The sequence below is a fragment of the Microplitis mediator genome, chromosome 10 (genome assembly GCF_029852145.1).
Source record: "Microplitis mediator isolate UGA2020A chromosome 10, iyMicMedi2.1, whole genome shotgun sequence".
In the NCBI taxonomy this organism is placed as follows: domain Eukaryota; kingdom Metazoa; phylum Arthropoda; class Insecta; order Hymenoptera; family Braconidae; genus Microplitis; species Microplitis mediator.
In genome coordinates, this window is record NC_079978.1 from 15205607 (window position 1) to 15232413 (window position 26807).

At 30.8% G+C, this 26807-nt stretch overlaps 1 protein-coding gene across 1 annotated transcript in view; it reads right to left on the bottom strand.

The window, feature by feature from the left end:
- Positions 1 to 26807, bottom strand: part of LOC130675283 (1-phosphatidylinositol 4,5-bisphosphate phosphodiesterase epsilon-1-like) — a 213501-nt gene that overhangs the window by 117459 nt on the left and 69235 nt on the right. The window contains exon 3 of the mRNA XM_057480844.1: positions 437 to 754. The gene's annotated coding sequence lies outside the window, so the exon portion shown is untranslated. The remainder of the gene's footprint in view (positions 1 to 436; positions 755 to 26807) is intronic.

The window sequence follows — 26807 nt, forward strand, 5'->3', positions numbered from 1 at the left end:
TACTGTGCTTAATTTCAAAGTGAATCAAACACTTCATTAAAATGGGTCACTAGCTCTCTGAGTATAAACACAGGTCTAGTCGGTATAAAAATATTATCAGATCCCAACTTTGATGAATATCGTCAATTCTTGCAGGAATTACTGAGTTCGGTAAAAATATTCAAAAGATATTTGATTACATAATAAAAAAAATATATTTTTGAACTGGGAGACAACAATCAGTCGTTTCAGGACTGATCCTAAAAGCTTGTAGATTATCATATTTTTAATGTGTAAAAAAAAGCATAAAATTTTTTCGTTTATTTAATAAATTAATTTAACTTTGTAATTTGAAGAGAAAAAAAATCATAGTACGAAAATATATAAAAAATGATAATGATATAAGGTGAGAAATGTCATGGAATAAAAAGATATCATGTAATAGAATATATTGTACCTTATAAGATGGTTGTGCGACCACGTGGGGTGGAGGGTGTGGAGGTGGCCGAGAGTGCTGGCGAGGCCCTATTAGACGCGGGATTGCTCGCGACTGGGCCTCACTGCACGTAATGACACCTGGACTCGTTGCGTTCAGTCTGACGAGTCGTGGTGAAGTCCGCCAAACACCTTTTTCTTTTAACCATTTACATCAAGACGACCACATCAGTAAATCCAAAGGCCAATCGTATGACCTCTTACGAATAGCTATCGCTCTCTTTTTTTTCTCTTCTTCTGTCTATCTTTAACAGTCCCTCTGCATCAGTTGATTTTTTTTCTGAACAATACAAAAAAACAAGCTTCATGATTACGCCTCCATACAATATACTGTTATTGCTATTGGTTTTATTTGATTAAAAAGAAAGAAAATATAAAATTTTGTATTTTTTTTTTTCATTCGAGCTTTTGTATTGGTGATATTATTATTGAAAAAATCACATATTGATGGAAAAATAATTATAATAGTTCAATTGGAGAAAAGGACATGATAAAATACTAGCTTTTTTGGTTTATTTTTATTGATTTAATCTTTTCGTTCCAACGGAGGTATTATCTCGATAAAAGAAGAAAAATGTATTTACAATTGAACATAAAATAGCATTTGGTACAAGTCTTATAAACAACCCTAAAAGATTACTCTTTCGTATATTTCTTATTTTATACTTTTTTCATCGGAAAAATTTACATTTTTTCTGAGATTTATTTAAAATCAGGCGAGGTTTTTAAAGACTAAGATCTGATATTTAAATATCTTGTTGATGTAGATCATTAAAAAATATGAAAAAACTCTTCTTGACTTAGGTGATCGACATATCAACTCAATTCAATTTTTAAATAGAAAAAACCGATTGTTGGGAAATATTTAAGAAATAAAAAGCTTGGCAAATTTAATTTTTTTTATGTTTACAATAAACCGTGATTGCTGTTAGCAACAAGTCTCATCGATAATTTTTTCATCTAATATAATTATAATTTTTCGTATTTTCGAGCTCAAAGATTTTGAAAACATAGATTTACTAATAATGTTTTCAAGAATATAAATAAATATCAATTTGAATTAAGCAATCTGATTGACTAGCCATTATTGGAATGGCTGCATCACATATTTATGAAATTCTGTGAATATACATGTATGCAATATGTATGTATTCTATATAGCAGTTACCAATCAATGAAGTCAACCAATTATTGATTATAAAAAGGTAAAAATATGGCGTAGATAAAAAATAACAAAGTCATACATTGAGTGGTATTTAATAACGATTTTTAGTATATATGCTACTCTTTGAAGCACCGAATATAATTGGAACAATTATACTAATGTATATATATATATATATATACGTATAAATGGATAGCTTTAGTGATACCTGTGTGATATGTTCAATCTCAAATGAGCTAGCCGTTGTTCGCCACAAGCGACGTGCATTGTGCGCTTATGTATTGTGTGTTTTCAGTGTTTTAGTTTAGATTAATTTTTTTATTGACACATCACCTAACTTCATACTTATATATAAACATCACAATAATCGGTTCATCTATGGAGACTAATAATTTTAATTACTATAATGCTATACGACATTTATGTAATTATAATTATGTTAATAAGTTTCACTATCTAATTAACTATGATAAGAATATTATTTTGGCGTACACATTTCAGCCTTTCATAAAGATATAATTACTTACTTCTTTAGAATGATAAAAAAAAAGTAATTCTTATTAACGCTAACTATGTTTATTCTGAAAAACGTTATTAACTTTGATTATCAGTGAATTTCTATTTAACTTATTTTTAGTAGCAAATTTCCAATAATTCATGTATTTTCAAATTGTTTATTCTATTAAAACAAGTAGATTATTTAGAAAACAAAAATTTGAAAACTTATTGACCCTCTAGATCAGCTTCAATACTTCCCACTGTTTTTGAGCTCAGAAAGCTCGAACGTTATTATTCGCAAATGTTTGGGCTCTTCGAAATCAAAAAATGTTTATTTTGTTGTTCAACCAAAAACAATACAATTAGCTTAGAAAAAAATTAATTTTTGTCGTACGATATCTTTTCGAACGAATATAACGATTTAGACGTGCTTGGCAGCAATCGAAAGGGATCATCAAGACTAAAAACTGATCACATTTTGAGGCAAATCAGGCAAGTAGTTTATGAGATATTCGAAAAAACCCCAAAAAATAAAAGTGTTTCATTTTTTGTATAACTCGTAAGCTACTCAGCTGATCAACTTCAAAATCTCATCAGATCTAAATCTTGACGAGTCTTTTCGATCGCAGCCACACACGTTCGAATCGGTTGCTTTGTCCAAAAGATATCGTGCAGCAAAAATTAGTTTACACACATTCATACACACACACGCACGCGTGCGCACATGCGCATATGCACACACATACACACACACGTGGACGTATATTCAGAAATAGCTGGAATAAATTCCTAGACTTTCAAAACGGGGCAGCTAGAAGTTCGACTGCTCAAATCGGTCGCGCCATTTCAGGGAGCCCCTAAGTTCACACACTACCCTTATCAACATATATTCACTACCCGGTTCACCGAGATTCCGAAAGAAGCTCATGGGTCAGTGTCCCAGACATCATAGACGGCAGTTCAGACAAGGTCACGTGAATGACCTCCCCCGAATTTTACGGCTATATAAGGGCGAGCAATTGGCGATTAACTCAGTTAGTACACACTTAGCAACTAGCAATCAGCTGGGAGGTGTAGAGAAGGGCTGAGGACGCCTAGCGAGGTCTTTACTTTACACTCTCCAGCTCACCAAGTACACATTGCTGTTCTATCTTTTATACTATTCAAGTCTAATCAATTTATTGTAAAGTCTAGTTCCTTAATTTATTTTAAAATCCGTTAATTTATTGTCAAGTCCGTTTATTTATTGAAAAAGTCTTGTCAGCTTATTTGGTATAAAATTCTTGTCAGTTGATAAATTGCATTTGCAATCTGTGTAATAAAATTCAGTGCCATAATGTCGAGTCGTCACCAATAGTCTTGTCAAAGGGTCAATCAAGTATGTTGCAGTCCACGCTCAGGATGTCCTTCGCATTTCAAGAGATCATCGATGTAAGTCTACATGCAGTTAATTATAAGTTTGCCATACGCGGAGTTACTTATACTTAGAGTTTTGTTAAATTTTCTTTTTCTTTTAATTTGTTGAACATTATATATAAATCTTGGAATTTCATTCATAACTTGTTGATAGAAATGATTAAGATAAATTATTAGAGCTGTTAAATTTTATCACAAAAAATAGTAATGTATAAAATAAATTTTCTAAATCGATTATATTACTCATGAGATCAGACCCAGGATCGCCCATTTACGCATTAATACAATAGTTTCTTTGGTTTTCTTTCTAATGTAAATGTATATATATTTAGTAGATCACGTTTGTAAATAATCAGAATATTGATTAGACCAATAAAATAATATTATAATAAAAAGAATTATATCATAAAATAAATTCATTATATCATTCCCCCTATCCTGTAATCAAGCTGCGTACTCAGTTATACTAGGTATTTCAGAACCCAGTGCTCAAGATTACCCGAGTTACTGATGGAGGATTGCTCTCACTTCCTAGTACGTGGAAGCAAGGTCATGCCCTTACACTCTCAGCGTCTATTCAATCAATTGATTTGAAATTCGCAGGAAAGTGGATATCTGAAAAGCCCATTCGATTGCCGCTAGAACCATCAAAATCGGTTTATTCATTAAAAAGTTCTGGAGAGTTGACATACATACACACACACATACACACATACACAAATACACTTAGACATTACTCTGAAAATAATCAGAATAGCTTCCTAGGGCCTCAAAATGCTGACATTTGATGAAATCGATATTCGAAAATCGAGGTGAAAACAATAACGTTTCGAATTTCTTGAAACTTGACGATTTTATTAGCGGGAAGTTAAAAATATAACTAAAAACAAATTCCCTGTAAAAAAAATCGCACTAAGTGCACGCTCTGCACTTTTTACAAACGATAAAAATTTAATTTACAAAAAATAACAAAATCTTAAAAAATACCATGTAGTTGGCAAAATTTGAAATCATGAGAAACAATTTAAGAAAAATACTTGAATTAATAAAATTTATTCGAATGTACTTGTCGTGCGTCCTTTGTGGATTTCAGCAAATTAAATCCTATCATCGATTTTGAATTATTATCGATTTCAGACAAATAACTAAAAAAGATTGAACACACCGTTTATATGTAGTCCGAGTACATTCGAATCATTTTCTATTGATTCATGTATTTTTATTAAAATTTTTCGCATGATTTTAAATTATGCCAGTTAATTGGTATCTTTTAAGATTTTGTTATTTTTTTTTTAGAGTAACGTGAACACGAATTTGTTTACCCCTTAAACTTTATTTTCCGGAAAAACCAAAAAAGACGTATCCCCTAGTTTTTTTCCTCTTTCGATCACTGTTTTTTTCGTTAAAATCCATTGGATAGTTTTTTTTAAATAAAAAAATTTGTGAATTTCAACCCTTATAACTTTTGATCTGTTTGCTTTTTTATTGTAACACCAATGACACTTTCCATTATTTTGCACCCCGAAAATGATGCCGTTGGTCCCATTCGACTATCCAAACTGCAAGTATTTGAAACGAAACACACCCCTTTGGAGTCTAAACTTTGAGGGGTGGTTTCACCCCCTAGATATATTTTTCCGCAGCTAAAAAAAAACACATGTCTCTTAGCTTTCGACGCAGAATAACATCTCTCAGTCTCATCGAAATCGAAAAGGGACACTTGGGATACCGTCCTTGTTAGGTACACGGAAAAAAAAAAAAATGTTAAAATTTACTCGAATTATCAATATTTTTTATTGTTTCGAATGTTACAGCGGTGCCTAGGTGTGATTTTGTTGTATATTATAAAGTATAAGGTTAAAATATATTAGTGATCTGTTAAAATATACTTATGCTCAAAGAAAAAAAGTACAGAGTAAACATATAGTTTTGAAAATTTCCAACAGTAAATATTGTTATTTTGAATTGTATAGTTTCAATGGCAGGATGATATTTTTTAGACTGACTTATAGTAAAAATTAAAACTTAGACCATAAATTTTAAAGTTTCAAACAATCAAACTCTCCCAGTCGATATATATAATTTCATAGCCAATCGTTCTTTTATCTTATGCAACCATAGTAATAAGTTTTGTTCTAAGCCCTCATTTTTATTATTTCAAATAATAAAAATATATTTTTTTTCGTTCTATTCTATATTTGTTTATTTTGAATTATTTATTTCTGTTGCTCACGTAGTACAACCCTAGTGGCAATATTGATCAATTCTGGAGCAAATCTTGAGCGAGTCAAGGAGAATACAGCGAAATATTATATCTATATATACTGTGATTTCAAGATCTTGACTAAGATTGCTACTAGGGAAGGTTCTATTCGAATTTCTGATTTCGCCCCCTCCCTTTCCGTTCTCTCATTGTCTGTTTTCTTATCGTCGTGCATCTAATTGATTGCGTCCTTGTCTGTGTTATGAATAACTGATATAGTCGGTACATCAGTATATAGTTGGTCGAAGTTTTATATAAAAAATCATCAGAAAACTTTCAGCCGTCTCACGGGCTCGAACCGCAGATCTTTTGTGAACAGAATCCAGTCCTTGGCACTTAAAGCGCTCGGCCACCGCATGCGTATAAGAATCGAAAGTTATTTTCGTACTTAAATGGATGACGGTAGCAAAAAAAATTTTACTGCATCAAATAATAAAATTTTCTGAGGCTGATACATTCTGTTTACAAATTGACGAAGTATAATATACAGTTTCACATAGTCAATCTTCATTGATTTCAGTGGAAATATTTAATATTTGCTTCAATAATAAATATCCGTGAAAATTTATTGATTCCCGTTGATATTATTAAATTTGACTGTTGACTAATATTAAAATTTAAAAACAACTCCTGTTAAAGTTTCTTATTTAAAGGATTTTACAAAATAACGTTCCAAGTAAATTCGTTATTTTGTTTCCTTTATATTTCCATTATTTGAGACTTTATTTTCTTATTTTACAAACGATAGATATTCAAGTTTCGGCTGTTAATCTTTAAAGCTCAATTTTTTTAGTATTTACTTTATCTTGTTTATAGTTTTAGATGATAATTTTATCCAAATGAACTGTATATTATGTTATAATATTATATTATATTACTATTTGAATGAATATTAATTGCTAAAAATATTATAATTATTAGACATCAAGCTTTATTTATTACAGTTTCTTGTTTTCTGTGTATACTTAAAAGTGAAAAATGTTCTGTTCTTTAACACGTAAATTTATGATCCTGAAAGTAGTAGATATTAATTAGTCCATTACACACCAAGGGAGAAAATTAGGACATTCAAACACGTGAATTGGGACGTACTACCTTCTTCCGTGTTGTGTATACAATTTTTCACCAGATCTGTACCTGAAAGTTAGAATTTTGGCCTCTGTTTGAGAAAAGAATGACGCATGCGCGAATATTCATCATTTGTTTTCTCATAGGAGAACAGAACGACTTTCTTTCCTCTAAACAGGACAGAAATATTACGTTAAAATTACAAAATTATCGATAATCAAGATAAGAACAATTCTATTGCATATAAAATAACCAATGCCACTTAATTTGAACTGAAAAAATTGCATGTATTTTTAATTACTTATCAAATTAAATTTCTAGGAACACAGAAAAATTTAGGAAAATAAGTAGGATCGCATTACCTGCTTACCAATTGATATGGAATTTGCACTGCCATCTCTCAATTTCTATCGATTGTGTTTAGTAATCGGAGTTGCCGTCTCTCAAGCAATTACCCGAGTCAATCGTCGTTGAAAAGCCACAATCTATTGGTAAAGCATACCAACACGAAATGTATACCTCAACGAGATTTCAAAGTGTAAATGTGACAAGTACTTTGTGTATAGATTTGAATGAAAAGGATTGATTGACTTACTACTTGGCTCGACAACATCAAAAGGCGCTACCAAAATAAATGAAACAACTTCTGACTTTACATACGGCAACAAAAATGTTACAGGAAATTATCCATTCGGAATATTCAATTCTAGTTTCTCTCAATTAACCACTTGGTAGTTTGTCATTACTAATAGTTACTCGTATTAAAATTATATATATTAGACTATTTCAAATTAGGAGACTATTTTTTATTTTTTATGAACATTGAAAAATCGAAAGAGTATCTTGAAATATGGCGCCCGTTGAAATTTGAGCTCTTAATATTGATATTTAGAGGTGGCTGTTGATAATTTTGGATTTTTCATTTAGTAACATGGTAAAAAATATATAACTTCCGAAAAAATCACGATACAAAAAATTTTCCCACACAGGTTTGTAGCAAATTTACTGATCTACAAAAAAGGTTTCCTATGATCTTTGCATAAATTAAACCATTTATAAGATATCCGACCTCAAAGTTTGATTCAATTCGAAGAACTTGTTTTTGCTCGTTCTGAATTTTAGGGCATGTCAACTAATGATAATTCGGAAATTCTCAATTCAGATTGTTTGTAGAGAATTGAATCTTCTACAAAAAAGGTCTGATTCGAAATCATTGCAGATTTTAAAATTTCAGAGATATTTGCATTGCAAAATCACACTGTCTGAAAATCATGATATTTCTCAATTTTGAACATTGAGAAATATCATGATTTTCAGGCAGTGTGATTTTACGATGCAAATATGTATGATTTTGAACATTATACAATTTTTTTATCGCTTCACAATCCATCGTTCATCGAAGCGCACGTTCTTAAAAACAACGTTTCTTTATGATACCAAAGTTAGCAAACGCCTAATAATTTTTGGATTTTTTAAAAAACGATAAATTATAAAAAAAAAATATTCGAAAAAATTGTACCTATGGTTTTTTCAATTTTCTACATGTGTATATTTTGGACACAAAAAAATGAGTTATTCATTAAAAAGGAAACAATTATAATACTTTTTAAACCTGATGTGATATGATATGATAACTTGTAAAATTAAATTAATTAATAATAAATTTAATATATACCAAAAAAATATATTTGAAAAAATATTAATTAAATGTTTTATTATTACTACTGCAACATGTTTTATTTTTATGTCGATATTGTATTTCCCTTCTCTATTGAACTGTTAAAAAAAAAAAAAATTTTAAATGATGAATTTTTTTTTTGTTAATTATGACTACTACTTTCTTAAGAAAATAAATTTTACTTCGTTGACTTCCAATTATACTTTTATATTTAAAGAAATTCTACATTACCGACTTATTCATTTTACGATAGTTGTATTGTAATTTATACTAACACAACTTGTATAATTTACTCTATAGTATCTGATTTTTTCTTTCTTGCAGTAGCATAAATTATAAAATAAAAATTACGATAGTCTATTGTAAAAATTATCATTTAAAACTTATAGTCCAGCGTTACGATACTATATAATAAAAATTACGATAGTTAAATCGTAAAAAATTCGTGAATTTTTTTTCCGTGTACAATATGACGATTCCAACTCTAGAAAAAACGTTTCCTTCCGGGATTTGGGATGTAGTAGATTTATACAAACCCGGATATAAGAGATAACACTGGAATAAAATATTAATCAGTTTTAACTTTAAATTCCATTAAAATACTTTTTTCTCAAAAAAATTCATTCAGGATGAGGAAGATTATAGGGATAATTAGGAAATGAGAATAATTATTTAAGCTATATATATATAATTTACTGGACTTTATTTTAAGATCATTAATATGACTCTTTCCCTTTATAAAATATGTATATAAAGCAGAGGTATTAATAACTGAATAGAGTACTGAGGTCAAGGTTGAATTGACTGTATTATATTACGGTTTTGCTTCCGAATAGGTCCCCCTACCGATTAGTCTAAAAAAGCCGCGAATTTCGGCTCTCAACTCATATAATATAATTGTGTTAGTGTTTGTAGATGTGATGCGTGCGCCGCGTGGTACAGGGCCGTAATCAATCTCATGAGTTATGATGGCTTAAAAATTAATAAATCTTTTTTTTATTTTTTACAGCTGAACCAAAGCAGATAGCAAAAAAATGAATAGAATACTTTTTGTGTAGAATTTTTTTCTCTACAACTTTTACTCGGCACTTTTTTTTGTATTTCCTATGGTTTCTAAGTTATTTGAGAAAAAAGCATTTTTCAACCCTTTTTAAATATTTTTTACCCTCTTCCCCTATTATTTGATCAAAATTTGTTATATGATCTTATTATTTACATATTAAAGAACATATTTTTACATATTGCACCAAAACTGGTGATATCATGGTTTCATTCATTTTTTTACTGGACTATAACTCAAGACAATACATGTAATTTACCGGCGTCACCGTTGAGACAGTAATTGGTTGTGATACGGGCACATAGATGGTGCTTGTTACGATCGTGCATTCGTTCATTTATCATCTATCAATAACTTGATTAAAATTAAATTACTAATAATTAATTTCATTTAAAATCGTACGATGGACTGTGACGTGTTTTTATGTGTGAACAAGATATACGACCACGATCTTTACCGCCGAAGCCGTATAAGCCACCATTTTGATATTAGAATTCGATGTACCCGACACGTGTACACACTATCAATTATGAATTAATTAATTGGTTGATTAATTAATAGATAACCGCGCGAATTTAAGTGTAATAAAACCGTCAATCCATCAACTAACAATGTTTAACGAAATTATTTCATTAGACACAGAACAATATTAGGTTTCATCACGGATGTGATGGTGGAATAATTGTGAGTGAGCCATCTCTATCACACCCTGCTTCATACCTAACACAAAAGTTACCATAAATTATAAATCGGTGAGCTCGTTATTAGCTGAATCTGCTAGCTAGTAACGCTGAGCTTGTGACTGGCTCTAAACTCATCTTCATTAGCCAGGATTCTACTCAGGTCCATACTCTATCCCTACTATCATTTCTTATAAGGATCCGACAAAGGCCTTATCCGGTTAACCTTATACCAGATAAGATCCAGATCGGGATTGTCTGACGAGAAACTGGTATGGATGTAACGCTAATGACCCCTGCGGTTTTTATCAGAATTTCCTAATAAGGAATACTTTTTATAGTTTTTCGATACGTTCATTTTTCACGAAAATGCAGCCTTTCAAAAATCACTCTAAAATTTATAGAATTTTCTTGTTCCTTTAATTTTTAGGATAAGCGTATTTAAATTTAAAATCTGATTTTCAAACTTTATAAGCATAAAGATATGGGGCAAAATGAGCCATCTAAAGTTGTTTTAAAAAATGTACAAAAAACACGATAAATTTGATGAGACTATTTATTTCATCGAAAATTTATCACGAAAATTTAAAAAAATCGAAAACAATACAAATTTTTTAATTTCTATAGGCAACTCTTTTTACCCAAGATTGAAAATTTTCTTTTCAATGGCTAAGTCATGAAACCGTATAATTCAGATATAAAATAGGAGACCTAGTGATAAAAACACCCTATTGAAATTCTTATATTTGAGCGCCCATTTTGCGCTCTCTTTACCTTTAATCTGACAGTCAATATTTATTTACATCAGAGTATGTGACGGGGTGGTTTACTACAATATTTAAATTTAATTGTTGACTCGCGCCAAAAGAACCACCAACCTCTTGCAACAACTGTCGATACCATCAAAAACTATTCCTCAATACCGAGGTCTCTGTCGTCAAGTTTCTCGGCATTTTGTACTTCAGAAGTTGGTTAACTTGGTCGGAGCGAGCTACGAGGCCCAAAAACGACGAGCTGTCGGTCTCTTGGCTCACAGTATGGAGGGTAGAGGTATCTCTATGTCCAAATTTACCTCCATACATCACCATCACGCACATAGCCACCGATATAATTTTTTTTTTTTTTTTTAAATGTATTTTTAAGAAGTGTAGGTGCTCCATTATTTAGTTGCAGTCTTGGCACAATACTGACACTCGATATTGGGCCAATACATCGATGCGGTTTTGACACATTACTGACATTCAATGTTGGGACAATATTGAGATGCAGTTTCGGCAAAATACTGGCACTTGATATGGGTCAATACTTATATGTAGTCTTGGTACGTTACTGGAACTCGATATTGGGCCAAGATAGAGTATTAGGCCTTGCATGAAGTTATCATTTCGATATTCAAACAAACTTGGGCCAGGCTTGAATTTCTAGCTTGGCCCAGAGTTCGTAAGTATTGGGCCAAGCCTCGACCAAGCCTGGGCCATCGTCATTTCCCACAAGGGAATATCAATTATATGAAATATGTAAATGAAAATGTTTTCATTTGTTTGAAGTCTGAAGTTGTTTAATTTTTTGTTGTTTTATTTATTTTATTTTTTTTTAAATATTGAGAACGAAACAATTAAATATCTTCACTCAGAAAATTCAATTAACGAAAAAAAAAAAAAAAAAAAAGAGAAACGATAAACAATTTTTTACCATTGATCAATGCTTATTGAACACATAATTTTTTGCATTATTAAAAAAAAATATTCAAGTAGTACTTCAGTTTATAAAATGTTTTAGCTGTATTTCAAATTAATCAAATTATTGATCACAAACAATAAGTTGATTTCCTTATTTTTTATGTCTGTAAGTAAATGGTTGCTAATAAAATTAATAATTTTTATGTGAGTGGATCAGCTGAGACCGAATAAGCGTTAGCAGAACACATCTCATTGCTTTGTAATTGAGTTATGCAGTAGCCATAATCATTATTAATAAAAAAAAAAGTTTTCAGATATCTTCATTTAGCATCTTTACATCTCTTGAATGGTTTATTTTCTTTTCGTATCCTCTTGACAACATTTTGCACTTACTCATTTTTCTGATTTTTTTCATATTTAAGAGGCAGCACGCGACTGAGAATTTAATTTCATCCAGTGGTTGAGCATCTAGTTCGTAGGACTTTACTAACCTTTTTCTTTATTTTTACAAAACCATTACTCTTTCCTCGTTATTATTTTTTATGCATGCTTTTATTCATATTTTAAAGAATAAAAAAAAAATTTTATTTCAAGTATTAAAAAATGTATAATTATATCGATAAGCTTCTTAAACGTAAAGCAAATCCCTATTGTTATATGCATCTTATCATTTGTGTTATTTGAACTATATAATAAATAATTAACTAACCAAAGAACGAATTCTAAAATAAATTTCTTTACTATCACCCTTGAATGTTTAAGATTTCGATTTGAAATTTAAATCGTTCATTAAGCCTGCTTAACGTACTGGAAACGTATCAGAAATTATATGAGTGATTTTAATTACGTATACATTTAAATAAGACTTGGATTCACCTCAAATGTAGATATAACCTATTTAGATTTAAGGAGGATCTATAATAATTATTGTTCAAACTTTTTTTTTTAAATCAAATTTCTAAATGCAAAATCAAGAAGGAGGCTCGATGCATTGCTCTATAATCTAGCAATCTAAGTTATTATTTTTCAAAACTTTTCATTTGTCTATGAGAAAAACGTGGACATAGTTTCTATTTACTGCTGAAGTACAACAAGGATAGTACCGTTCATCCACTTGGGTGTGATAATGAAAGAGAGTGGACCCCTCTTCAGACAAAAGAATAAAATTATTTGAAGATCATTGTAATTTACCTGTAACCCCAAACAAGCATTTAATTTTGTTTTTCGACTTGTCGCCAGGCGCTCTAATTGAAAATGTTCGCACGCTAGGCCCAATCATAATTAAGTAGAGGAGGAGTTTTCCGATGACAGCCGAAGACAATCGAGTGAAATTGACAAAATCATAAGACAGCAGCGGAGACCACCAGATAAAGCCGGTAGGACCAGGAAGCCAACTAGACGTGGGGCTGCCGACTACCCGAATATCAGGTAACTATCTAAGTCGCACTTAGCTTCTGATTGTGGAACCAAGCGATTACTCCGGATTCTTACTGTCGAATACCAGGCACAGGGCCAGCATTTTTTAATATCTCATCATTAAGTAATCTGAATAAGCAGGTAGTAGAGTAATAAGATCGAGAGTATAAATTGCAAGAATACTGAGGATGAGCAAGGGAAACGAACACGAGACGACCAGGACCAGTACAGGTGACCCGGAAATATACCAACGAGACAGAACCAAGTCGAGGACAGGATACAAGTGTCGCTGTTAATAAAATCGTCAGATATGTATTAATTTTATTCTAGGCCTAGGCCAAAATTATAAATTAATAATTATACAAAATCGTACGTCGTGTCCATTAAGTGATCGTCGCGTCTAGGCTGAACTAGGTAAATCAATTGTTAATTAATTAACATGGAATTAAGTTCGTTAGCAAGACGCTAAAGAATCTAGTGTTCTTGAAGCTTCTCGAAGAATCCAGGCAACATGGCCAGATTTGCTGCGTCGTAGAATTTTCCGGGCCATTCAAAAGAACTAGGTTCTGGAAAATCATTCTCAATCTAGTCAATAATCTAATCATTAAAATTAGAATAAATTAATTAAATATAATTAAATAAGAATTGAAATTAATTAATTTAGTAATATTAAATGTGCCGTTAAGTTAACGTGGAAATTAATAGTCAAGTGTTGAGTAATGTGTTATAGAGTTGGCGATGAAATGTTAATGCGTAAAATCGGCTTAGCAAATTTATTGATCGATTGATATAAAGAAAATGTTAGCGGTTGCGAATAATTACTAATATTTATTGATTAGTTATTTTAAAACGGTGAAAATTTAATTAAAGGATTATAATATTGGTTAAGCTAAAATAAAAGGAAAATCGATAAAAGAATGTGTGAGTGGAAACGTGTAATGATGGAATTTAGTGATAATTAAAAATGTTAATTACATTCACGTAGAGGGTCAAAGTGACCGCGTGAACTAGTTGTTAAAATCACGTAGAGGGTTCAGGGAACTGCGTGAAATAATTATGAGGTTCCAATCGCGTAGAGGGTCCAGGGGACCGCGTGATCTAGGAAATACAAATAGTTGTTGAGCCTCGTAGAGGGTCTCGTTAACCACGTGGAGTAAGGATAAGGAAAGTCACGTGTGTGTGCGAAATAAAGTCCAGGGGACTCAGTTGTGTGAGTGTGTATGTGTTCGATATGTCAAAGGTAGTTGACTAGATTGTTAATTGGTTTAAAAGGTATCAAAATAAGATTGTCAAAGGCAATTGGCATAAATAAATAAAGGCTAATATTTTTATCTTATATAAATATTAACTAATTATAAATTATCCTTCCTCATCCTTCTCTTACAAATTAAATTTACAACAACCTTGATCGAGGAAGACCCGGTTCTGAAAGACCGTTAATACTTTCAGTAGCACCCTGAAAAAACGACCAAGGTAGCAGTACCCCTATTGTAAGCTAGAAGTTCATAAATACAAATTCGTAGCAGATGTAAAAAAATTTTAGAGACATGCTAGACGTGAATCCTCTAGACGATTGGCTCTCAAATATTTTTTTCAAGCTTGGAAAATTTATATTCATTGTTTTCTAGCTTCTAAATTATGTGTAAGACCCAAAGAATGCATGAGAAATTTATAAATTTGAGGAAGTACGTCTAGAATGTCCCCTAATTTTTTTTTACAACTCGTACAAATTTTTAGCTTATAGGAATTTTTAGCAGTAATAAAAGGCTCTTGAAATAATTCTATTTTACTGTTTCAGTCTAAATAAGTTTCAACAATGTGTTAGGTTTTTTACTCATCTTAATTCAATTTTTAAAACGTCAAGCGGGTTAAAAATGCGATTTAAATTTCCATTCGAAATTTTCTATGAAACAAAAATAAAAAAATCTAGTATAAAGTTTTATAGAGAAAGACGTGTGGAAAACAAATTACATGGTTCGAATGGAAGATTCAAATGATTACAAAGTTGTCTTATCGACGACGAGAATAAGGGAAAATAGTGGGACAAGAAGGTAAGATAGAGAGTGCCTCAATTGCCTGCAGTTTGACACGAGGATGGAGGTAATATGTGGGGCGGTCGATAGAACGGTGGAAACACGGCTACTGCTACAGCTGCTCCTGTTATAGCTATATTGCACCCTATTATTTGACAGTGGTTTACTCTATTTTGAAACTTCATTTATATTTTTATAGATTGTCTTTAAAAACTAGAAACTGGTTCAGTTAGTTATTTATATTTATTTGTTTTTTTTTTTATATAAATGACAACAATTTATGGCCTATCAACTTTTAATTTTGATATTGTGATCAATCTATTAATTATTTAGCTATAATTAATTCTAAAATAATCGAATTACTTTTAATTAATATAACCATATGACAAATGATAGGGTAGAATTTTTTATCTCTCCGTTTTTTTTTTTTTTTTTTTTTTTCATTACTCTATTTTCTTCTATAATTTTCTTTCTCTACTCGAAGAATTCAATCCAGCATGGTTTTATTACGATCGTAAATCCGCGTGCATCCGCTTCTGCCAACAAACGAGCAACAAGAATGCTTTTATATATTTATGTATATTTATAGCTTATGCAGGAAAATAATTAAATTTTTTACGTAAAAAAAAACTCATGAATATTCAGTATATATTTGTGATCATTAAATACTATGAAAATCATTATTATAATTATTATGACTAATGTCGTTGAATAACTTACTTTTAAAAAATTCAACAATATACGAGTTAAAAGTGTTGGATAAAAAAACTGTAAATCGAATTTATCATGTCAGATTGCTATAGTCAATTCTCGAGCTGACAAACTCAAGTCTGATAATTTTTGACAACACAGTATACAAAGAATTAAGTATTAATATAAATAACATCGTTGACAGTAAGTACTGTATATTGATATTCTTATCGGAAGGTATGACACCCCTGATATTTCTGGTTTAAATCCAAGTCATACCTTGTGTAGATATGTACAAGTCCTTATATTCCATGTTATAGGTTTTGAGAGCCATAAGGGCGTATTAAAACATTCAAATTGAAAAAAATGTTTCAAAAATTATACCAGGTCCTCACCATCATGGTCTTTTTTAATAACTGCATAACTTATAACAATCAGTCCTTTAATTTATATTCTATCGTCAACAAAACATTCAAGAAATTACTGTTCTCTAAACTTTCATATTTCGAGTTTATGATCTAATTCAAAACTATTTTCACTCTTTATCAGGATTATTTACATTTAGTTCTGCCCAAATTCATACATTTTTAACTTTAACCCGCAATGGAAATTGAAAATTTTCAAAAATTTGGGAAGTCGTTGTTTTGTTTTTATTTTTGAAAATCGAATTGTCATCAGATGTCGACATCCCTTGTAGGAAAAAAAATATCTTTGCACAATACTGGGCTACCCAGACTCGGCCTCGAAAGGTTGGTCCGAGATCCGACCAACGTTCAAGTGACGAGCCTCGTTTCGCCAGTCTTATGCCAAGATTCAGCCAATACTCAAGTGACAAGCCTTGGTTTGCCAGTCTTTGGACAAGGTTTAGCGAATACTCAAGTAACAAGCCCTCGTTTACCAGTCTAAATAACAAATGGTACCTAAAAACATCTGGCTTCTATGTATAGTATAACAGCCTAGTGAATAAGATACTTGCCTATTAGCCAGGTTCGAGACCCAGCAAATGCAAAAAAAATTAGTTTAATCGATCTACCTGATTTCTCTGTGTACAAATTTATTTTCATATGTTACAATCACGCACATGTCTACTAATATTTTTATTTTTCTTAATTTATTTTTAATAAGTATAGGTGCTTATTTAGCAACAGTCTTGGCACAATACTGGTTCTCGATATTGGGCCAACACTAAGATGCAGTCTTAGCACAGAACTGTCACTCAAGCTTGGCTTGGTATTATCATTTCGATGCTTAGACAGACTTGGGGCAAGCTTGAATTTCAAGCTTTCCCCTGAGTTCATAAGTCTTGCGCCAAGCCTCGGCCAAGCTTGGGCCTATTGTTTTTTCCTAAAAGGGACCTAAGATATTTTGACCATTTTCAGAAAGCTGTGTGAATGCTTGTGTGTGTGTGTGTGTGTGTGTGTGTGTGTGTGTGTGTGTGTGTGTGTGTGTGTGTGTGTGTGTGTGTGTGTGTGTGTGTGTGTGTGTGTGTATGTAAGCTTCCTATCTTTTGAACGATCCAACCGATTTGCATCGTTCTTGCCGCAATCGAAAGGTTTTGTCGGTCGTCAACTTTTCTGAAAAATTCAGATTATTTGGTCAAGTAGACTTAAGATATTTGAGAACTACGAAAATAAAAAAACATGAGTTTTTTTTTAATTTTTGAAAGACGATTCGAACGATCGACTCAAAAATCTAATCAAAAAAATTTTATTTTTGGAATATCTCCAAACGCGCCTTACCGATCAAGCTCAATTTTTTACAGTTTTGAGATATTGACAAGCCGCGTCGAATGCCACCTTGACGATCAAAATCGGTTCATCCGTTCAAAAGTTACAGATATTTACATACGTACGGTACGTACATACACTCGGACGTCATCTTGACATTAGCCAGAATAGCTTTTTAAAACCTCAAAACGTCAAGATCTGATAGAAATTCAATTTTCGAAAATTGGACCGAAACCAATAACTTGCCGAATTTTTGAAAATTTTCAATTTTCTTAGCGGGAAGTTAAAAAACGCAGTCAAGAGTGTTTCTGCGCTTGAAGAGTTCAAAACGTGTATTTACAATAATGTTTTTGCGCTCAAGGAGCCCGAAAACAGTGGAAAGTATTGGAACTGGCCCGCAAAGTTAACCGGACTCCAGATATTTTTATGGACTTTTTTTCAAGTATCTCAGTTTCTTGATTTAAAGTGTTATAAATTTTTGGTACTTTTTTATTATTAAAAATTATTTTTTTCGGTAAAGAAAAATCATTGTTATCATATCGTCAAGAAACATTCCGTGTTATACAAACGAAATTTTTTTCGCTTCTTCAAAAGAAATAGTACCTTCGATAATTGATACAAGCGAATTAATTATTAAAAATCTAACAAGATCGTTTAAAGTGCGCACTTTGGAATTTCCCAAATATTTTTCAAATTATGGTGAATTCTTTTATAAGGATTTTTATATCACGTCGGGATTAATATTCGAATGTACCAAAATTGTATATGAATAATAGAACGAAAAAAACAAATAAAAACGTTTTTACTATTCTACTAGCAAGCAGTACATAAACAAAGGTTTCAAGTTGTGGAAAATTTTAAATAACTCACAAATATCATGTTCGGGTATACGTGACCAACATTAATAGAAAATTATTTTTCAATAAAAGTAATGATTTAAGGCTCAATTCATTTTAAGTTAAAATTAACCATTATTAAATGCAAATTGTTATCGTAAAAAATTTAATTTATAAAGATTATTTATTTGGTATGAATAAATTTTTATTATAAAGTTATAAATTGATTAGCATATATTTATGTCAATAATTAGTATCTACACGAAATAATTTCCAGAGGAATATTAAGCAAAGGGTAATATACATGCACACACTCACATATATATATATATATATATATATATATATATATATATATATATATATATATAGGTGTGCGTGTGTATTTGGAATGCATAATTTTATACAGCGGCACCTTGCAGTGGCACGAGAGCCTCTAGCATCCAGTAAGTAATTAATGCTAGTATGTCGCAAGTCTTATGATAAAGGAAATGATTCTCAAAGCAAGTTTATCAATAAATGTAATATGATTTAATCAACAATTAGATAGATTCAAAACATAAAATAGCCTTTATTTTAATAATTTTATTTCGACTAGAGCTCATTGAAAAAGTTGTTCGTGTAATAATAAGTTCATACCTGTATGAAATAGCTATCGTTCTTTACTTCTCAAACAATAATTTCTCGGGATATAATTTCCCATTACATAATTTCGCAGTGAATTGATTCAAAATACGTGTACACAGATATCTCTAGTGCGGTATTGACTGATTTATCGTCTATCAATAATTCAATTAAAAATTAAATTTATTTGACAATTAATTTCATTCAAAGCCGTACGATGGACGGTGGCGTATAGGTTCAACCCATTTATAATTTTATGGAAACTTCAGTGTTAGGTATGAGACAGGGTGTGATGAAGGTGTCTCACTGATCAATCCACCATCACATCCGAGATGAAACCTAATATTGTTTGGTGTCTAATTAATATTTATTCATTAATGATTGGTAATTCGTGATTTAATGGCATTAAAACACTAAAAATCAAGCGCGAGAGTTAATTAGTCAGCCAATTAATTAATGTAAATTATAAATGTGTGCACGTCTCAGTATTAGCATCTTAACAGCAGCTTGGGTGTTGCACTGAGAAATATTTGGGTTGAGAAGTTTCTTCTGAGAAATAAAGGCATGGAGCCGTATGAAATATTGCAGAAATACTAAGTGAAAAATTAAAAAACAATACAAGGGAGTTCGGCACAATATTGTAAGTTTCCTTTTATAGATAGATTTTTAAAATCTAACTGTTGTATATGTCCTCATGGTCGATTTTTCAAGGAATTTTGTCACAACCTATCATAATTAGTTGGGGAGGGTTCAAAAATACCATTCGTTAAAAAATTCATATATGAATGTATGTATATGGGATATAACGCAGTTTTGAGGACAACATTGCGTCTACAATGCTTATCAGATCCTAATGAAATTTTCTACACTTATTCTATGCGCGATTATCACGGTTGAGTTTGAAGATGGTCCACTAAATCGCTCGATTCGTTTAAGAGTTATGGCTGTGTGAAATTTCGACGATTTTTCGAAAAAATCAGTTTTTATCCGCTTTCAAGTTCATATAATTTTAAAACTAATATAGAATTTCCCGCCAATCCCAGAATCAGCAGACTTTTCCTTATATTTTTTATTATTTATTTTTTTTATTCATTTATTTATTACTGGTATAAAAAAAAACAAATTCTAAAGAGGTGCAATTACACCTGTGCTTAGAACCAATGCATAGTATATAACAATTATACATAAATTATTTACAGTTTCTCTTACATATTAATAATACAGCGCAACGTACAATTAGTCAACTTAAGTTGCCAAAAACATTATTATGAACTAATCATAACTTTTATTAGAGATAATAGTTATTAGTTTTTATCCAATTACTACACTTCTTTTTTAATTGCTTTTTAGTACACATTAAAGTTTTCATGCTATTTGGCGATTGGTTATAGATTTTTAATGCTACATAATATGCATTTTTATAGCTTATTGATTTATTAATTTTGGGAAGGACCAGCAACTAGGATCTCGTATTAACAACCTTTTGTAAATATAGGTTTTTACATTCTTCATAATAGTAACATACAGCATTTACAATGAAAGCTTCTTTTATGAGGAGTAGCAGTGTTTATATTACATGAACTAATTTTATTGAGCAATTTAGTTTGGATGGAGGCTACACTTTTGACAGAGTTGTTATAAGCACCACCCCAAGCTATAATGCCATAGTTAATTACAAAATAAAATCTCAGAGAATATAAATTATACTGCGTATTTGCAATATGAAATACTTGCTAAATATAAGATTGGTTGCAGACGTAAATAAAAAAAAAGTTGCTCTATTAAATTTTGATACAATCAAGGTTAAGTTATACTTTTATATTAGTCTAACTAAGAAGTCTGGTATACCTCTTTCATGAGCTAAAAAAGCATCGAAGGTAAATAAACTTGAAACAGATAAAGTGAGTGGCTCGTTGACTTTACACACGTTATGAAAGAATACCTCTCACATCGATTAATTTCGATGTTTAACGTTCCAGAATTTTTTTTTTTTTTATAACATATACCATGAGATCTTAAAAATTTAATATTGGGAAAAAATAAACTTTTCAAAACAAAAAATCAAATTATAGTCAATAGTTAAGTATTTTTTGAATTACATAAATAATTATGACAATAAGTATACTTTTTAGCTCATGGTAAGATAGAAAGTCTTTGATTAGTTAAAAAAGACACTAAAAAAATTAAGTAGGGGAGAGGGGACATAATGGGCCCCCTAAAATTTTGGATGCCTCGAAATATTTAGGGCGAAATGGGCCCTCTGAAATTATTGTTCAGCTTAAATGATTTGCGAACAAAGAACCCTTGCAAAATGTTTGAGATTGTGTTTTACTTTTAACACGTATAGAAAAATTTTCTGAAATTAAATTTGAAAATTAATTTTTTTTTTTTCAAAGCTCAAAAATAATGTGGAAGCTGAACCGAGACCATGTCAACGGCGTGCCGAGTGCTCTTTCAGTTGAGCTATCCTAACTTATGCCATAGTCCGTTCAATGTATCAGTATACAAAATATTACAATAATTAAGCGCAAAAAATCAATATTTTAGTAAAATTTATTAATTAGCGTTTTTACCGTATCTACACCGAAAGTTTAAATTCTTGCTCTGTTTAAAGAGAAGAAAGTCATTTTTTTTTCTTTACGAGAGAACAAATGATTAACAACAGTGTATGCGCCATTCTCCCCACAAAACAGAGGCAAAATTTTAAACTTGCAGCAAGACATCTAAAAAATAAAGCTGTCAAACTTTCATTAGCTGCTGACATTTTTAAACAAAAGATACTAAATAAATAGTGAACAAAACATAATCAATTCTGTAATTTAATATATTTCTTATAAATATTGCCCATTGATAAAAATTTACAATTTTATGATTTAATCTAGTTTTGTCCTTGCAAATTTTTAGAAATAAAGAAAAATTTTTAAAACTAAAAAAAAATTTGTCAAAGTTCAACAATTAATCTAGTTTTATCTGCCCGTAACGCAATTATTTTTCAAAACAACAGATCATATTGAGACAGATTAAAATTTTTATAAAAGATCACGAACAGATCAAATAGTCCAATTAGACTAAAATCAAATCAAATTTTTCGACCCGGGTCGTTGATCAATCACTTCCGAAATCTAATCAGCTCTAGAACTCAATAAAAGCTTCTAATTGCTGTAAAAAACGTCTCAATTAAATAATCTAATCAAGAGATATTATCGACAAAAGAATTAAAAAAAAATCTGGGCATCGGTTGGCCCTGCAGGCCAGCCACCAAACTTACCGCTGTTTAGTTTTCGAGCTCTTCGAGCTCGAAAATACCTTTGTTTCCCTTCTTTATGAGATTTTCAAGCTCAAAAGGGTAACGTTTTATGTTAAAGTTTAAAAATTTAGAATCCAAAATAATTAATGAATGAGCGTTTTTTATATATTTATTCGCAATTATGTTCAATAATTAGCTCCAAAATAAGTATTCACGTGATACGTTGTATCTATATCGTCTAAGTATATCGTGATACGAGCGAACATAGCGATTTTTAGGCAGTCACTTTTTGGAAACTATTAAATTGTTCTATTTTCGAATCGTATCAGCTTAAAAACTCTACAAGCTGTGTCGAATGCTGCCTCAACCATCAAAATCGAATTAATTGTTCAAAAGATATATATCGTTGTCAAAAGAATTTCAGAAAAATTTTTTTTCTAATAAACTCAAAAATTGCTAAATTGATTGATTCTAAAAAACTTTAGCGTGACAGGCTGAAAACCGTGTCCAATGCCGTCACAAACCTTAAAAACCGTTATTTAGTTCGAAAGATCTCGGCGGTGAGAATTGAAAAATAACAATATATTTCATTTTTTCCGGACAACGTACAATACACTTTTCACAAAAATTAAGGAACCAAAAAATTTTATGAATTTTTTAGTGATATTCGGAAGGCTTGTATTTTCGTGAAAAATGATCGTATCAAAAAAAAAAAAAAAGCAAATTGAAGCTTGAAGTCTCTAGTTTAAAGATCTTTCAGCAAAATAATTTTTTAAACTACAGTTTTTGTGGAATCATAGGAAATAGCTCGAAACAAAATTTTTCTAAATTTTTTGGTTTTGTTTTTTGGGTCTACGGAGCCGAGAAAAAAAACTTAATTTAGACTTGGCTTACTAAGTCGAAATTTGGAGCCGTTTTTCCCAAGACAAACTCGACTTTTTTCTACGGAGATATGAAATACATTGAGTTTTCGCCTTGGTTTAGACTTAACTGGCTTACTTAGTCACGATTTCAGACGAAAAAGTTGAAACCAAGTCAAAAGTAAGGTGAATGACTATCGTGCTCGAAGTAAAGACGAATAAGTTCAAATTAAGATCTAAAAATACGAATAAGTTGAAACTAAGATGAAAAAAGTTCAAAAATTTGATTTAAGTCGAAAAAGTCGAGATCTTATCGAAAAATCGTCGGCAAATCGATAACTTCAGAAGAAAATAAGATGAAGCGAGCCTGAATCAAGTTTTATTTTTGACCCGGGTAAATCTAGAGTTGAGTTTAAAAAACATTGGCGTAAATCTTATTTAACATCGGGCTTTTATCACGCTCTCATATAGTTGGATTCGCATTTAATTAAATTCCTCCACTGACAAAAGAGATCGTGGGTGGTGACGTTTTAAAACAAAAATTCTTAACTTTTTATAGCCAAGAGAGTTATGTAATTTAATTTAGATAGAGTTTTAATAGTATCTTATGCATCATACAGAATCGGTATTGTACTCGATGTCACTAGATGTATACAATAGATTATGTAATGAATGCACGACGAAAAACACATAAAATGTCTAAAGTCAGCCTCATGCAGTCAGAGTTATAAAAATAATTTACTTTATTATTATTTCACACGATTTATACCTTATAAAATCGGATACCTTGATTAATACTATTCACTCAAAAAAAAAATTTCATGATTCTAGTTTCAACCAGAATGATATGTCTGTAGATTAAGACTAATCAAGGATTTTTAATTTCGGATGTCCTCAAGAGTCAATATCACCCAGGCCATCCACCCGCTTTTTTTTCGAGGCGTCAAATTAAAGCGACAATAATAATAACAATAATAAATCATTTAATTTCGTCAAAAAAAATTTTTTTTTGTTATCTCAAGATGTACATAAGAACACATCCAAAATTCAAAACTTTTCATTTGTTCCTTCAGAAAAAATAGGCCCCGAAAAAAAAAAGCATGAAAAACGGAGCGAGTTACCAGACTTCCTTAAAGTTTTTGTCAAAATGTATGTTGAATGGCTAGTACACTAAGTACGGTTATTTAATTTATCTCATGTAGAGTGCTGTACTGCGTGGTTGTATTTTCTTTATTAATAAATATTTGGGGCATTCCATGCCAAATCACGGAGGTTTTGACCCGACCCCCTTCGATTTCGCTAAAACTTTTTTATCATTTTTTATCCTACCAAAGATATTTTTCTGAATTTTTTCAGATTGTTTTACCCAACCCAAAAAAAATTACGAATTTTTGAAAAAAAACCGCTCTTTTCTTTTTAAATTGCTATAACTTTCTCACAAATTAATCTTTCGGCACTTTTTTTTTTTTTCAAAATTTGTGTTTTTAAATGTCGTTTTCAGAAAAAAATACAAAAAATTTTTCGAAAGTCACGATATATGAAATATTTTAGTTTTTTCAATAAAACCGTTAGTTTTTCGAAGTCCGAAACCTTCAATTCTCAATTTTTTTGTTTCAAAAAAAACTTCAACCAAGACAGTATTTAACCCCACTATTCCTATTTTGTGCCTGCTTTCCTTTACATTTTTTTTTTCGATTGAAAATAAAAAAATTTCTAAATTTGGCTTATTTTTTATGACTTTGCGCTGAAGTTTTTTTGGATTCTTTTTAAAAGCTCAGAAACTGAATAAAATTGGACAAAATCAACCGTAAAGTGTAGAAGGGGCAAGGATTGATTTTATCGGAAGAAAATTCCCAATTTTTAAATATAGTGAAACCTAAACTTACAATTTACCTTCTCAATAAGACAATTTATAGATAAACTGAGAAAAATATTGATTTTTTTGTAGAGCGTTAATGAAATAATGTAATAAGCATCATAAAACTGCAATCAATTTGTCATTTCAGTTTGACAATAGCGTTCATTCCTTTGAGCAATTACTAAAACTCAATAGCAAATGTTTATTGATTGTTATCAATTATCGTCATATGTATACATAAACGATTTCTAGTTAGCAGGCTTTATTAATTGCAATAGACTATAACATCCATGGTGACAGATGAGTAACTCTCTGTGTCAGGTTTAATTGGTTAAGCTAGGGACACATCAACTAGAGAGGGAGTTTTGAATAATGTGCTTGACCACAATCAAATTATAATTATATTCAATTTAAATATACAAAAAAAATGTAGGGCAAATAACACTCTGGTCGAGATGACGACAATAAAATTAAAAAAAAAAGTTTTCTAAGCTTGCAATTAAATACTTTTATATCGATTGGAGCATTCTTATTATTTTGTAAAATTAAACGGCAATCGTAAAAATTTTAGTAAAAATAAGAGAATAGAATAGTTATTCGGTTTAAGAAATATATTTTAAAAGTATATTGGTTTTATTTTAATCCAGAGCTCTTGAAGTTTGCTAGCTCAATTAATTTGCGAAAAAAATAAAAAAATAAGAAATACACTGAGAAAAACATTTTCTTCTGACAACTGAATTTTAGTTATGATAACGAAATAATTTGATTGCACATTGCCAATCATAAATTTGGTTGTTTTAACTGAATATTTTATAATCCACTAACAACAAAAATTATTAGAATTTATAAAGTATTTAGTAAAGATAATTAGGCGTTAAGTAGTGTAACATTATGACTAAATGTTAATTCATATTTTTATTATTTAATTGAATGAGAATGAAATATTTCCCAGGTATACATCATTGGAAAATCGATAGATCTCCTGTGATGTCACTGTTTCACTCTCATAGTTTTTAGATTTTGTTTGAAGGGTTTAAATTCAAATAATACAAAATTTGAAATGAATAAGTATTTTCTTAAATAAAAAATTAAATTTAAAGTCAGTCACCGGACAGAGGTTCGGGGCCATAGATGTTCGTCGGCTGACTCCCTGTTCTGCCTTTACAGATCCAGTTAAAAAAATTATAAAATTATAAATCGTCCAACGTCACATCTCAGGTTACCCTAGTAGAGAACGTCGTCGAGGCCCGGGTCTCATGCCTCGTCGGGAGTTTAGACTACGGGCCACGACGGTGTTCGCGGAAATCGCTTATTTGCTTTAGTTACTCCGTTGAAGAATTTTTCTTCATCAGAGTGACCAAAGTTTTATTATATATTACCAAAAAAATTTTTGAAACTTATATTTAAATATAATTGAAGCCAGAACGTATCTATAGCAAGCATAAAATCAATAACAAGCAATAACAATAACACTAGCGAAAAAGCTGAAGCGGCTCACCGATAACTTTTAGTTTCGGTTGAGTCCTTCACGCTTT